Below are 17168 nucleotides of genomic sequence, written 5' to 3'. Positions count from 1 at the left end.
ATTGTAATCAGCTCTCACACTGACAAGAAAACATAAAGCGCTTTGGCATTTCAATTGAGGTGAAGCAACAATTCATGCCTTCAACTCTTCAAGAAAGATGGAAGATAAGCACACTGAAACACATATTCACATGCAATTTCAACCTGAGTTACGAATATAAGAGATTGCTTGGGAGAGTCAGCTGTAGCCAAATTATCGAACATTAATTTGGAAATAGCATTTGGGTTACTTGTTTCCGTTGATAATTTTTTCCTCCCAAGGTCATGTTGTCGTTCAGCACTAAGGAAAAGAATTCTTTGCCCAAATAGATTTGAAATAACCAGCTTGGATGCATCCACTGAAACATATTTATTTCATCAACTCTGGTCAGTTGCTCTCTAGGATGTTGACTAAGTACCTGATGCTACCCCACTCGGTAAATGAAACTCCTACCTGTCAGGCACTCAGTTCTCTAAAATCCCCCAAACCTCACTGCCATCACATCAATGCTCGCTCCTTAGTGGCCCTGTAAAAGACAGTGCTTTCTACTCCCATACAGTCAGAAACACTCCAGGGAAGCCCTACCTGTCCTACAGAAAAGACTAGATGTTCTCTTAACTCCAAGTTTACTGTTTAGCCATCATTCGATTCAGTGTTAGCCAATACGTCAGTCTTCTTTTTAAATGTATGAGCCACAGCCTGGTTTCTAGGCTATGATTCAAATCAGCAAGCATATTTCAATAAGCAACATCTTCTCAAAGTTATGATGCCACCACTTTTCAGTCTTTTCCAACTAAGTAGGAAAACGTGTCTGTAGACGTCATCTATTAAAATGGCCATTGCCAGTTTGGCTTTCAAGGTTGACTCTGCTCATTTTCAAACCCACAAAAATACTCTAATTTGGAACAAGATTTCTAAAAATTGCTCACATCTGTACCAAAAAGTTACTCATATGCCTCCCCTCCAAGAACTTCTAAATTTCTTTAGCTATTCCAAATAATGTGGATGTAATTTATTAACTTAACAAAAACATATAAAGCATCTGTATTATATGAAACACAACACTGGATGTTTGCAACACAATGCTGAGCAAGATATACGTGCACCCTTTTATCATAGTTATAAGCTAGGTGGGCGATAACCCCAAACCAAACACTACCATCTATTCTGACTCATAGTGAGGCTAACAGATGGGCTAGACCACTTCGGTGGGTTTCTGAGATGTTACTCCTTATAGGAGTAGACAGGCTCAGCTCTAATAAGAAAGACTCAGCACTTGGTGCTTGGTATGTGGATTGATCATTTTTTAAAAATTATACATTTCTCAAAGAATTGGGGGAGTTTTCATTATTAAATCCACTTTTGACACTTCTATTCATCCTCATGCTATTACAGATTCCTTGATCTCTTATTGCCCACAATTGAATTTATCTGACTTGATCCCAGCCTGCCATTATGACCTGCTCTGACCAATGTGGTAGAAGTTGTGACTGCGCACGCACTACGGAGCAGAGAGGTAGAAACCCATGTCTTCACACTCCTTGCATTCCTTGATGTCTCCTGCCCATGCCCTGCAGAGCTTTCCCGCAGACTCGAGATGGCTGAAACTTTAAGAGAAATCACAAAATTAAAAGGTTACCCTTTTTTTCAGACTGCCAAAGTTTGAGAGACACATGCCAAATCTTGATAATTTCACATGTTTTTTTTTTTATTTCTTCGACAACCCTTTGGCCTCCTGGACACACACTTTTAACACTAGTTTCTCACATTCCCCTACAACAAGGGTTCTCCTTTCACAGGGGTAGCCCTATTCATGACAGTAGCAAAATTACAGTTATGAAGTAGCAACGAAAATAATGTTATGGTTGGGGGGTCACGAACAACATGAGGAACTGTATGAAAGGGTCACGGCAGTAGGAAGGTTGAGAACTGCTGCTGTACAGGATGCCAGTCATCAAGTTGGGAGTCAATATGGCATCTTGACTTTCTGAACTTTTTGCTTAAACCTGCCCTTTTGGTTTGATCACTGGCTAGGACAACTCACATAATTTGTAGAGGATATACCATTTTACCATTTGTATATATACAGGACTATTAGAGTAAAAATGAATACCCCAAAAAAGAAATATATCTTGAGCTATGGGAAGTTCTCAGCACTGGATTTCCATGTCCCAAGGGTCAGGCTACCTTCTGCAGAGCAACTAACCTCAGCGATTGGGAAACTCGCAGGGCCTCCTTGTTCAGGAATTTTTATAAGTAGGTGATACATGACAGGTCAAGCCAGGCCTCTAGAAACAAGTCAACACGGGCCTACCTGGGAAGGTTTCTGGTCTGCCAGCTTCCACCCACTAATACAAATTCTCTGATGCTGCCTGAAGTTGTTTCATTTATCTGTAGTCAATAACAAAGCCACTTGACTAGAGATAGATCTCACCGTGGGATGGAAAGAAAAATATGGTGACCTAACATTAAGTTCACAAACGTAAGATACAAGCAGGTTAGCTAAATCATGGCAAGCCTGGCATGTGCCCTGCCATCATTGAGGCAGGAAGAGGGGCTGCCCATGAACAATTTCTATGAGCCATAGCACTTTTCCTCATCAGTTGGAAGATATAATTCAATACCTTAAAACAAATTGTCCTAGGCTAAGTTTTTCATACATCTGCCTCTGGTTACAGGCACACACAACTCTGAGCAACATTGATCCTACAAAAGGACCAAACAAAATTTGGTGCAACAAAAATTTTAAGTTTGCTTACTGCTGAGGATAAAAGTTGAATAAGTATAACCCACGAATTCAGCAAACATATCAATTGAACACCTGTAGTATGAAAACACCAGTAACATTTGGTCCAAATGTTATGGATCAAAATACATGAATTTGTTTGCTTTCTACATATTTGAGGTCATTGCACAACTCATGTGGACTTCAATCACTAGTGTTCAATTCATCAAACGTATTTGGGGATAGTCTCTAAACTCAGAGAGGGTATACGCAACGGTATCCTTGATGAAGATAGGATATACTTGGTGATCTTGGAATTCCTGGAATTTGCTTTCAAATAACATATGAGAAATCGATAGTCTGTTCAGTATTCAGTCCCTAGCCTTGTTCTGACAGATAATATAACGCAGTTCCACCATCTCTTTCTACCTATGTATTAATTTTATTCTAGTGTAGTCTAACTAGTGACATCGACCTGTTTAATCACCATTTTTAGTTTTCAAATAAGGGGTGCGCAATGAATAAGTCATTGATCATGCAAACTTAGGTACAAAAGACAATAGCAGAAGTCAGAAGAGACTCTGAAATTGATCTTGAATATAGAATAGCTAAGGCAAATTGAAGGAATGATGAAGTAAAAGAGCTGAACAGAAGATTTTAAAGGACAGCTTTATAGTCCAAAGTATTAGAATGAAATATGCAAAGATCTGGAATTACAAGATCAAAAGGGAAGAATATGCATGCCATTTCTCAAGCAAAAAAAAAAAAGGAATTTAAAACTTCATGCATTAAGTTTAAAAAAGGAAAAATTTTATGGGCAAGGTTTTGAACAAGACAGTATCAAGGGAAGACAGAAGGGATCAAAGAAAGCATCTCATGAAGATGGAAGAATACACAGAGTGATGTTATCAAAAATATTTGGTAGATCAAAGATTTTAAAGTAATTTTATCAGGCAACATATAATCAAGTAGTGATGATATTAAAAGTGGAAGTCCAAGTTGCACTGGAGGCATTCATGAAAACCAAGCCTCTAGAAATACCAGCCTCCACAAAATCAAGCCTCTACATAATATAAACTGAGAAGTTTCAACAAATGAGCACAATGTTGCAAGAATGCACGTTAAGATGCCAAGAAATCTGGAAGTCAACTGACTGGAAAGATACATATTTGTGCCAAATATAAAGAAAGGTAACCCGACAGAGTGTAGCAATTATCAAACAATACCATTAATATCATATATAAGTAGAATTTTGCTGAAAATAATTTTATAACAGTTGTAGATTACAATAACCGGTGTGTCAGTCTGGGTTGACTAGAGAAACAAATTCAGAGAAACACACACACACACATATATATAAGCTTTATATCAAAGAGTAATTAAATATTAAGAAAATAACACAACCCAGTCCGGATCAAGTCCAGAAGTCAAATACTAGTCCATATATCCCTCTTCAGACTCATGTAGCACATGCCATGATGCAAATGCAGGAAGATCACAGACCTGTGGGTACAAAGTCTTGTGGATCCAGTGGTGGTAGAAGCATCTTCAAGGCTCTGGCAGATCTCAGTGTGGCTCATCAGCAGGAAGGTGAAACTAGAGAGAGGGGCTTTTATAGGTCTCAGCAAGTCTATGTGTTACTGGTCAACAGGAAAACAAAGGCAGAGAGAGAGAGAGAGAGAGAAAGTTCCCAAAAGCCTCATGAGAAGGCCATGCCCACAAGAATGCATCATCAGGCTGTGACTTAATTGACAGGCTAGACTCTACCACCAACTCCACCAAGTTGACATGAAATTATGTAACTACCACAACAGGGACCTGCCAGAAATTCAACTCATATCAGGAAGAAGATATTAGAATGAAAAATATAATTGCTAAGATTAGATGCATCTTGGCTGAAATCAGAGAATCACAGAAAGATGTCTACCTGTGTTTATTAACTATATAAAGGTATTCATCTATTTGGATCACGACAAATTGTGGATAGCATTGTGAAGAATGAGAATCGTTCAAAAAGAACAAGGGAATCCTGACTGGTTTAAAATCAGGAAAGGCGTATCAGGGTTGCATCCTTTCCCCACACTGACCCAGTCTCTATGCTGAGGAAAGAATCAGAAACCGGACTGTGTGGAGAATGTTGCATCAGGATTGGAGGGAGATTTGTTGATAACCTACAATATAACGAAGGCACAATTGCTTTCAGAGTCTCCAAACACACGTCCTTCCTGGATTTCTTGACATCATCTTATTATTTCTCCCACCCCTTAATTTCACCTCGCCGGTCTCCCCAAACCTTGTGATATTTCTTTTCCTACAGGCTCAAGGCCCTAGGATATCAATTACAAAGAAACTCATATCACAGGTTTCAAATGGGTGACTCCAGTGACTGGGTCCCTCTGAGATACACCCTAATGTAAACATGTATTACTATAATATAGATGCATGGCCATCACAGGATTTCTAGAATAATACATGTGTTAATTGAACATCCAGGGCATTGGGGTAGCCAGACCTTGAGGACTTTGGACCACTGTAGCTAGATAGTGGATTTTGAGGTCAGGCTGAGCAAGACCACTGATTTTGTTCTTTTTAAGGCATTCTTCAGCTGTGCTGGGCTTCTTCCCTTGTCAGGTGAAGTAGGCAATCATTTTCTGCATTTCTTTGAAGAGTGATGCTCAGATTTGGATCAGGAGTGCATTGAGTCTGAATATTGCTTTAGGTAATGTTGACATTTTCACAATATTGAGTCTGCCAATGCACAAACATGGGCTTTATTTTTTCCCATTTGTGTAGCTCCCTTCTGATTTCTTGTAGTAATGGTGTATAGTTTTATTCATATGGATATTTAGGGGTGTTTTTTCTTAAGTTTATTCCTAAGTATTTCAGCTTATACATGGCTATTATGAATGCCATTATTTCCTTGATGTCTTTTTTGCGTTCCTATCTCTGGTATATAAGAAACCAGTTGATTTCTGCTGTTAATCTTGTATCCTGGTACACTACCAAATAAGTCTATTATTTCCAGTAATCCTAGTGTGGACTCCTTGGGATTCTCAATGTATAAAATCATATCATCAGAAAATAGCAACATTTTCACTTCTTTGTACTCCTTTGATTTCTTGCCATTGTCTTATGGTATTGACGAGGATTTCTAGCACAATGTTAAATAAAAGTGGACAAAAGGGGCATGCTTGTCAGGTTCCCTTATTCGGTTGAAATGTTTTCAGCTTTTCTCCATTGAGTGTAATATTGGCTTTTTTGAATTGGCATTTATCTTATTGAGAAATTTCCTTCTCTTTCTATCGTTTTGGTTTTATTTGGAATGGGTGTTGGCTATCATCAAAAGCTTTTTCTGCATCATTTGATATGATCATATAGCTCTTCTCATTTTTCTTGTTAATATGGTGCATCATGTTAATTGTTTTTCAAATGTTGAACCATCTCTGCATCCCTGGTATGAATTCCACTTAGTTCTGATCTATGTTTTTTAACATGTTGTTGGATTCTGTTGGTCAAGTATGGTTGAGAATGTTTACATCTGTATAGATATAGGTCTATGCTCCTCTGTCCTTGTGGGTTCTTTGCCCAGTTTGGGTACCAGGGTTATGCTGGACTTATAAAGTGAGTTTGGGAGTTTTCTGTTCTGGAAGAGTTTGCATAGGATTGGTGTCAGCTCTTCCCTGAATGCTTGGTAGAATTGTCCTGTGAAGCCATCTGAACCAGGCTTATTTTAGTTGGGAGATTATTGATGACCTTCTCTATTTTTCTTTGCTATGGATCTGTTCAAGTTCTTGATGTCCATAGGCATTAATTTAGGGGAGAGTGTTTTTCCTAGGTATTTGTCCATGTCCTCCAAGTTACTGACTTTGCTAGTATATAGTCTTTCATAGTACTATGCTTTTCATCTTTTGATTTGGTTAGGGTCTGTTGTAACTTCATACCTAATTCTTTTTTTTTCTTTTTTATACCTAATTCTTGACATTGATGTCTGTGCCTTCTTTGCCCTTGTTGTGGTTGCTAGCAATTTGTCACATTTTTTTGATCCTTTAAAGAAGCGGCTTCCTGATTTGTTAGTTTTGTCCATTGTCTTCTGTTTTTCTGTTCATTTATTTCTGATTTTATTTTAATGATTTCTTTTCTTTTGCTGTTGCCCTTGTTCTAATTGCCAGAGGTGCTGTGTGGAGGAGCTGACCATGATTCTCTCCTCTTTTATAATGTATGCATTTACTGCAATAAAGTGACCTCTGATAACTGCTTTTGCTATGTCCCATAAATGTTTGATATGTTATGCTATCATTCTCATTAGTTTCTAGGAATTTCCTAATTTCCTCTCTTATTTGGACTAGTATCAATTCCTTTTTGAGAAGGGACTTGCTGAATCTCCAAATTATTGGTATCATTTTTCTATTCTTTCTGTTGTTCAATTCCAGCTTAGTGGTGCAGTGGTCAGGGAAGATGTATTGAAAGATCTCTTTGTGTTTGAATTTTCTCAAGCTTGCTTTATGCCCCAGCGTATGGTATGTTGGAGAACATGAGCCATGTGCATTGGAGAAGAATGTGTATAATTTTGGCGATGGATGGAGAGCTCTACAAATATCTATAAGGTCAAGTTGATCAATTATCTTGCTCAGCTCTTCTGCTCCTTTACTGAGTTTATTACCAGAGGATATTCCTTATTTTGAGAGTGATGTATTAACATCTCCTACTATAATTGTTGATCTAGTGGTTTTTCCTTTCATCTCATCTGAGGATTTGGTTGATAAATTTTGAAGGTCTTTCATGGGGCACATATGAATTTATTCTGGTTATAATTACTTGGTCTATTGATCTCTTGAAAATTAAGTAATGCCCGTTCTTGTCTCTTGCTATCTTGTTTATCTTGAGGTTTGTGATCTCAGAGACTAATATTGCCACTCCTGAATTTTTTTGATTCCCTTAAGCTTCGAGAAATTTTCGCCATCCTTTAACTCTCAGTCTGTTTTTGTCTGTGAGTGTGAGATTTGTCTCTTCAAGGCAGAAAATTGATGGGTCTCACTGTCTAATCCAGTCTGCCACCCCAGATCTTTTTATGGGTGCTTTGAGTTCATTAACATTCAGTATAAATATGTTAAACTGAAGGTTAGTTGCTGTCATCTCTCTCTATTTGTGTTTGATATTTTATTTTCTTCCTCATTTATAGGGTAGCATATATATGCAAAGAATTTATTCGTTTTCATTTTTCAGCTCAATCTGTAATAATTTGAGTGTTGTTTCCCATGTGTTGGTTACACATGGTAGTGTTACACCCTATGGTGGGCTCATGTTCATGTGCTATGGTTGTTGGTTTTCTGCCCATAAAAAAACCAGCTAGCAATTTTTTGTAATGCTAGATTTATTTTTACAAATTCTCTAAATATTTCCTTATTCAGGAAAACTCTATTTCTCCTTCAAATTTTATGGAAAACTTTGCTGCATAAGGACACTTGGGTTGTGGTTGTTGCCTTTGAATTTTCAGAATGTGTTGCTACAATTCCTTCTTTCCTGCATTATTCCTGTGGAGAGGTCTGATCTCATTTTTATCTCTCACCTGTTACCTTTTTATGGGACTTCTTTTTTTCTCTCTGCCTGCTCTCATGATTCTCTCCTTTTCCTTCAAGTTGGATAATTTGACTATTATATGTCTTGATTTTTCTTTCTTGGAGGGAGGAAGAGGGTTTCAATCTAATTGGTGTTCACTCTGCTTCCTTGATGGTTATCATCTCTTCCTTTTTGATATTGGTAACATTTTCTTCCAAAAATTCCCTTTGTATTTTAATTGCAGGCTAATTTTTCTTCCTGCTCAGGTAGTCCAATAATTCAAAAATTTTTTTCCTTTACGTTATCCCACATCATCCTTGGGTTTTCTTCAGATTATTTTCCTTTTTTTTTTCAATTGCTACTCTTGTTTGCTGAATTCTGCTGGGCTATCTTCGAGTTTGCTGATGATTTAATTTTCCATTTCTTCCATTGTATTGTTAAGATCCTTCACTGTGTTCCTTAATTCTGTTACCTTATCCCATAACTCTTGGTGTGAGGAATTTTGTATACTTTTTTCATCTGTTTTCAGGATTGTTCCCTTAATTCCAGGTATGATTGTAAACAACATTCTCTTTAATTCTCTGTCTGACAATTCTGTGTAAACTGTTGGGGCTGGATCATCTTCAGTGATTGACTTTTGTGTTGGCTGTTGTCTGCATCACATCATGGATGGGCTAAGGTGCTGCCTTTGTAAAAGGTGCTGTGATTTGTAAGAAGGAGGGTCTGGCTCTATAGGTTAGGAAAGGATCAACTAGGTGCTGGAAAAGTAATTGGGTGTAGATGATGAGGGAGCGTTAGTTGGATGAGTAGGAGATATAGGTTATAGGTACAAGGAGTAGGTTTTAGTTAGCAGTATTAATCATATGAAACCTTCCTATTATGTGTGTTAGTTTTTTGTTGGGTTGGTGAAGAGGTTTATGGGAGGTATGTTTTTACTTGGTAAGTTACAGGAGAGTGTGTGCTATGGAGGAAGCAGGTTCTAGAGATTTTGATGGCTGGGGTAAGTGAGGGGTATATCTACCAGAGTCTTCATCTACCCTGTAATTCATATAGGGAGAGTGAAGTACTTCACTTGTTGGTGTCTATGACAGATGGCCCCTTTATAGTAGAATGCTGCATGACTCAGGGTTCTCTCCTCATTAAAAATGGTCCGGGGCAGAGAAGCCTATTGCAGTGGGTGCCCTAGGGAGGAGGGGCTTCCTAAACAGGGTCCAGGAAGACTGCTGAGTTACCGTGATGCGCTGAATTCCAGTTCCTCTGGTGGGGAAAGGAGTCCTGTGTTTCCTTTCCAGAAGATAATAGGACTATATCTACTACCTCCCTGGAGCCAGCTACACTACAGGTTCCAGTTGTGACTCTAGCTCTGCCTGTGCCCCTCTCCCTAAATTGTTGGGGTTATCTCTCTGGAGGGCTTGGCTGTGCCCTTGTTATTAGGGTAGAATGGAGGGCCTCATCAAAGGGATTATTCTAATTGCGTTCAGATCTGAGAGACAGCATTCTCCAGTGTCCAGGGCTTCTAGAAGTATAAGCAGATGACCTTGTGGTGCCCTAGAGGGGCAGGCTGTCTGGATCTCTGAACCCCAAGATCCAGTGTGGCACCTGGGTCACTGAGGGGGTTGGGGGTTGGGCAGGGGACAGGTGATCACAGAGTTTAGGTCTCTGGGTCGAGGGCAAAGAGGTAGCACAAGGGACTATGGTGCTCCAGTTGCCTGGGAGGAAATGACAGGGACCATAGCTGGTTTGTTGCAGAGTGGGACTATGCAGAGGACAGGGGAACGCATGTGGCTGGGGATGGGGGAAGGGAATGCAAGGGGGCAAGGAATGCAGGGGTTCTTTGTGGGGAGGGAGAGGTGGTAGTACAAGGGGCCACAGTGTTCATGTTGGAGGTGATTGAATGCAAGGACTGAGGAGCACTTGTCTCCGGTGTGGGAAACGGAGGGAGCATGTGTCATGGCGAGCACCGCTGTGCGGTCTGTGGGAAAACCGACAAAGGAACCAGGGCCCACACCCGAATCCCTCGAACTGGCATCCTCACCATCCTCAACAGGAGATCACACGAAGGAAATTCCTGAAGGGTGGCCCTACCTCCTCCGGGAAGTCTAATAGTTAGTACCTTATTCGTTGTTCATAAAAAGATACTATGATTTAGTGTTGTAAAAAGAGCTAAAAAATAAAACAAATCAAAACAACTTGCCATATGCTCTTCTTTGAGAATATTGTCACTATTTATGCATTCATTTGACATACATTTGAGTATGTGTTTAGAATCTAATTTATGAGAAATAATACCTACTCATTACATTTATTTTGAGACTAATGTAAATTAATATGTAAAAATATGATTTGCCTTAAGTTTTTACACAAAATATTATTGACTACTAAGGCCTGTGCTTTCTATAAACCCTGTGAAAGTTAAAACTTGTGTAAAAGTGTAAACCTTTTAAGGAAGGAAAAGTCAAATATTTTCCATTATTGTATTATTTTTCAAGTGCACAGTCTCCCTGCATGCTATTTTTCTAAATTTTCTGTGACATTTTTTACACATTACTGAATTCAATTACACTAACAGTACATAATTATACAATGAAATAAGTAAACCTAATATAAAGGTTTTACTTCAAATAATTGAATAATATTTTCAAATTCAATAGTGGAGCTAATGGATTTAATTATCAACTTAAATTAATAGAACCAAATGTGGAGTTCAATGAATAATTTTATGATAACTTGGGGACTACCAAACTTTTTGACCATGGCTTTTTATACAATTACAATCAATGATAATACTTTCAGACCCTTTAATATACATAGACATGAGATTAAAGGAAATGATTGGAATGACCTAATGTACTTGTAGCCTAGTAAGATGAATGAATGAAGCCAGTATTCCTTTCTAGAAATATCATGAGACATGTATCACATATGCCAGAATTATTTTACTTAATGTTATCTTGTATGATATGTTTGGACACATTATTTAAATGGTTGTGTCATGTACAAAAAATACTGATAGACAGCAATACAAAAGTGGTTAGACTGCAACTTCCAAAGGTGAGAAAACACTAAAACAAGGCAGTGTCCTAGAGCTCCACCCCTCACTATGTAATAAGGATGTCATACACACTCTACTTTCTGTCTACTGCTACACATCTTGATTTTTATATATACAAAGGTAAGTAAAAAGCTACCTTTATAAAATAATAAAAACCCTTATTAAACAAAATTATTTAAAAAACATGAAGCTGCTATTTCTCCATTTATTCACCATCTAGGCCTATACAACTCTGAAGGCAGTATTTACATCTCTCTAACGCTTCCCCAAATAATTCTGCACACTTCAATTTAGGCCATGGGAAAACGGCAGCTTGGGAATCCTTCACAATCTCAAAAGTCAGAGCCATTTTAGCTGGACGTTTGCTGAGGCCAACTGTTGACTTAATATTGAATCTCAACGTCAGTAGCAATTGCATCAATAGTGGCTCTATGAGCTTCTTTGACCAGTCTCTGAACTTTAGCCACTGCTTTTGCACCCATAGATGTTGACAGTTTTCTCTCGTGACTCATCCCTCAGATCTCCCCCACCTTCCTTACAAAACGTGATCCATCTAAAAATTATTTTCTTTTGGGTAGCATCCCTGCAGACTTGTTGAAAAACATGCAGATTTGTTTGTTCTTTTTTAAGTCCTTGGTACTTGCAATATTCGTCACCAGCCTCACAACTCAAAAGCACCAATTCAACATTTGGCTTTGTAATTAAATGTCTAACTTTCCCATGCATATGAGGCAATTGGAAACACCATGGCTTAGGTCAGGCACACCTTAGTCCGTGTGGTAGTTACATAATCTCATGTCAGCTTGATAAATAGAGTGAAGGGGGAAGTCTAGACTGTCAAACAGGACACAATCTGATACTTACTTGTGGGTTATGGCCTTATGATGAGGATTCTGGGAAATTCCTCCCTTTCTCCTTGGTGATAGGACCAGCATGCTGCTGTTTCAACTATGTGCTTCACCAACCCATGGATCACGTTACTAGAGGTTGGGGTTGCTTCGAGACCTGCTTCACCACACTGCTGATGTATACATCACTTGAGCTTACAGCCAGTACATTGTGTTGCCTTGTTTACATTGCTTGAGCTTGAGATTCCATTGTGGCCTGCTTTGCTAAGTTCCTGGTCCTACTGACTGGTGTTGGCCCACCCTACCTGTCTTGCCTGAGGGCAGACTCCACTTTATGTTTCCTTGCCCTTGGACCAGTCATCCATGAGGGTTGAAGGACCTTCAGGATATCAAGTGTTCCATAAAAGTGAGGTGAACTGAGCCCTCTGTACTGCTGTGTGGACAAATTATCCATTATATTTCTTATCACTGCATAACATATATATAACTAATCATAAACATATATATAATCATAAGTGTCCAGGTCTTTTTTCTCTAGGGAACCATGCCTAACACAGTCCTCAAAGTAATAGTCTTGCTTTTCAACACTTTAAATAGCTCTTGTGCTACAGATCTACAGAAAGCGATGTGTTTGATTTCTTGACTGCTGCTTCCATGAACATTGATTATGGACCCAGCAAGATGAAATCCTTGATAACTTCAGCCATTTTTTCCCATTTACCATGGGATTACCTATTGATCCATTTGTGGAGATTTTTGCTTTGTTTACATTGTGCAAACATATGAAGGCTGCAATTCTTGATCTTCATTAGTTAGTGTTTCCAGTCCTGCTCACTTTCCATAAGCAAGGTTGTCTCATCTGCCTATCGAAGATTGTTAATAAGACTTCCTCTGATTCTGATGCCGTATTCTTCTTCATATGACCCAGTTTCTCTGATTATTTTCTCTGCATACCGATTGAATAGGTATGGTGAGAGGATACTATTTTGACACACACCTTTATTGATTTTAAACCATGCGCTATTCCCTGGTTCTCTTTGTTAACTACCTTGAGATGTGCACAGAGTTTCTGCAGGAGTGCCATGAATTCTTTTGGGATTCCCTTGCTTCTCTAGGCTGTTTACACTCGGATGATCCAAAAAGTCAAACGCCTTTGCAACATTTGGCATATACAATATGTACTTGGTATAGATTTCCCTTGTATGTGGTATATATGTATCTGGTATAGATTTCCCTTGTAAGTGGTATATATGTATTTGTGTGCATTTGAGAGGGCTTCAAAATGTTCATGGAATACATAACTCTTAATTACATTTTTCATGAATCGTTGAAACTCCTTCTATTATACAGCACTATAATGTGCTAGGTATCACACAACAGAGAAGAAAATAATGTGGCTAAGTACTTTACATATTTAAAATTATTTCATAATCAAAAAAATCCTATAAGGAAATGAGCTGTCTTTATCACATATTTCAAGGGAGAGAAGTTAGATACCAAAAACTCAGCAATTGTTTGAGGTCAACAATGAATTTTAAATTTAAACCAATGCCATCAGACCCCAGATTCTGTGCCCTTTACCTCTCTGCTTTGCCACCTCGTTTATCAAAGAAGAAAGACAAACTTATTTCAGTTCTTATACACCAAAAAATGTTGGCTTTATTTGTGTATACTCTTAGAAGCTAAGATAGAATCTTTAAAGGTCTGGATGAACATCTCCTTCAAAAATATTTCCTACAAATCTGATCTATCTCACTACCTTGAATAATCTAGTGTCACTTCAGAGGCCAGGAAGAGCTGACTTCAGAGGTTGTCCCAGGTGAACAGGGTACACAGCAGTGTTGAAATATTTTTGCTAGGAACTCTAAATAATTCTAGGGATTCTATGAGCACAGTTTTCATCATACTTGAGAGTACTGGATATGCGTGAATTTTAAATTCTCTGTCAACTTGTTTATAACTGATATGGCACAGACTTCAAAGCTGAGATTAATAAAAATTCAAAAATAAATATAAATCAATCAATATGAGTACTCAAGTCTTAGAAATATATATCAGATGGTGAATTTTGGAATGATAAGATGTCCTTTCAATATACTAAACTGAAAGCAAACTTACTTCCATCGAGTTGGTTCTGACTCATATTGACCTTATAGGAAAGAGTCAACCAGCCCATTTGGGTTTCTGAGGCTATAAATCTTTATGGGAACAGAAAGTCTCATATTCCATCCACTGAGTGAATAGTCTAGTCACACTGCTGTTCTTGTGGTTGGCGTCCCAATATAGAACCCACTATGCCACCAGGGAGGTTCTGAAATATCCTTTAAACGCCTTTGCAGGTTTTGACTGATAATGAACTGATAGGGCAGAGTAGAGAAGACCAATAGGGTTTTCAAAATATGAATTTTTATGGAATAGACTGCCATATTTTTCTCCCATGGATAAGGTGGTGGGTTAGAACCACTGACCTTTCAGTTGGCAGTCAAATCTTAGAGCACTAACTACCTGGGCTCCTAATTCACAAATAAGGTTAAGCTAATGAAATGTCTCTGATGGTCATTCAGAGATTGTTTTATTTATATATTTTCTGAATATTAAGGAAAACCTGGAATTATGGACTCCAATGATCATGGCAAATGACTAATCCTTGAGGTGAGGTAGAAGTTTTATGATTTATAAGTAGAGATGGAATGAGAGATGTAAGCCTTTCTAGCCTCCACTGTGTTAGTGGACAGGATTAGGGTGGGACTAAGTCTCTACCTTAGTAGAGGATGTGAAAAAAGTCACACCATTTGTTTCTTTGTGGGTATAATCTTCTGAACAACAACAACCCTCAAACAGAGATTCTCTATTCACAAGAGCCACCACAGACAGTGTGAGAAATCCCAGGACTATTGGGAGAGAAGCACATTTGGGATCACTCTCAGAAGATTAAGGCTACTGCACCAAGGACACTGGATAAAGCAAAGGAGTCAATCTGAGACCAGAGGCTGGGGCAAGGGGACAAAGAAATGGAATAAAGGAATAGCACCGAGACAATGGGAAGATGCGTTCGAACAGTATCCTGACACTTGGAGGCAGAGAGAAAGGGACCACATGGCTGAGAGGCTGAGCACCAGAGAGACTTAGCTGCTGGCTAAGAAGGTGACTGTCTCCTTACTGGTTAGTCATCCTGACTTGTGATAGCTTGTGAACTTCCCTAATAAACTCCCGTGGTTGTGAATTTGTCTGTGAGTTCTGTATGGCCATTACACAATGAATTATTAATCCTAACATAGAAATAAAGTGTGGTTAGTGTCTGAAAAAGTTAAAAATTATAGGGAGGGCGGCCATGTCTAACCCCTGCTTTTTAGCAATAGGGAAAAGAAAAGAGGTCAGCTATGGCCTCCTTTGCCATTCTTTGCTGGGTAGTTGTGGATTGTATTAGCTTTTTAAACTAAACTATTCACTATCCAGTAAAGTATTTGTGTGAATATTTTTATACACCACAAGATGGATACAGTTAGTTAGTTATCAGGAGACACTTACTGGACATGTTTCTGAGCTATATTCTAAGATTCATAAGGACAAGAATCACATCCATATTATTACACATTACTTACCCAGCTTGTTATTAAACATTACCCACCCAGCTCTCCCTATTTCATAGTACATGGTTGATGTACAGTGACATGTAAGAAAGAAAGTAGGTGAATGTGGATGAGGACAAGTTCTTTAGCTAACAGAGAGTGTCACTGAAATGTTTTTGACAGTATACGTGCTAATAAAATTTTCTTCCCAAGAGTGTTCTTTGATTGTCAGTGTGATTGGTCTTTGAATGTGTACTTTAGACAGGAAGTATTCATAGACCAATGCATCATTCTACACTCTTACCTCTTCTCATACAGAAAATGTAATATTCTTACAAACATTCATACATTCTCACAAATGTTCATACGTTATGTAATCATTTTCCAGCTGATGGACCACATGGACAATACCACTCATCCGTCACTGGAGGCGTGTACGGGGTTATAACGCTGAATGGACTACAGTAGAGCATTCGGATTGAGGAAGAAATGACAGGTCGAGAACAATCAACCCAAACAAAAATGGCCCTCTACTTCTGACCATCAGGCAAGGAAACCCTGCAATCCCAGTGGTCAGCTACACGAGTGATGCTGAGGATGCCCCACAGCCAGGCTGAGATCCCTTCCGTAGTGAGTGCAAGAGGCTTTCCTGAGTTCGAGGCCAACCTGAGAGCAGCTACTCCAATAGCACATTTCCATATGTGTGTCCATTGCTGCCGAATCCATTGAACTTCAAAGCCACTCACAGTGACAGCATCGAAATCCATAGGACACTGTAAGCTACAACCTTCGTGGAAACAGGACACCAGGCCTTCCATCTGAAAGGCCAGTTGTGGATCCGAACCACAGTTCTTTGAGCTGCAGTCAGGCACAAAGAGCTGTGCTGCTCACGGACTAATAGCTGTCAGAGCAGACAGCAGGGAAGTGAAATGGCGTGGTGTGGCAGAGAAGCAATGCCAGAGGAGGACGTGGCATCAGGGGCACCCAGCAGAGAAGCAGGCTGGCCGGTCCAGGGCGCGCAGCTGGGCAGGAATGCTTGCTGGCTGGAGTTGCTGGTGGCCTGGGAGTACTTAATCTGAGGAGCTGGGTGCGTGGACAAAAGGAACCAGAGCAGGTGCCTTCATGCTGAGGTCTGTGGTTTGATGGTTTAAGATTGGCGTGTCTTTGGGGCAGTTAATGGTGGCAATAAAGGAGATTTGTAATGCTTACCCAAGCAGGGCAGAAAACAAGGAGGAGTAGGTTCAGGGGCCCAAGAACCGTAAAAAAATAACTGTCTGGGGCCACAGTGGAGAAAAGACAGTCCTGGTTAGAAACTTCCATTTCTGACCCTAATCTGTAACAGTTAACTTCCCCTAGTAAGACCCTGAATCATAAGTAATGTCTATGATTTCTCTTTTGCCACTGTAAGGGTTTATTGAACCTATCAGAGAAGTAAAGTG

Source organism: Tenrec ecaudatus, chromosome 3, assembly GCF_050624435.1.
Source record: "Tenrec ecaudatus isolate mTenEca1 chromosome 3, mTenEca1.hap1, whole genome shotgun sequence".
NCBI lineage: Eukaryota > Metazoa > Chordata > Mammalia > Afrosoricida > Tenrecidae > Tenrec > Tenrec ecaudatus.
Note: the sequence above shows the minus strand (reverse complement) of the source record.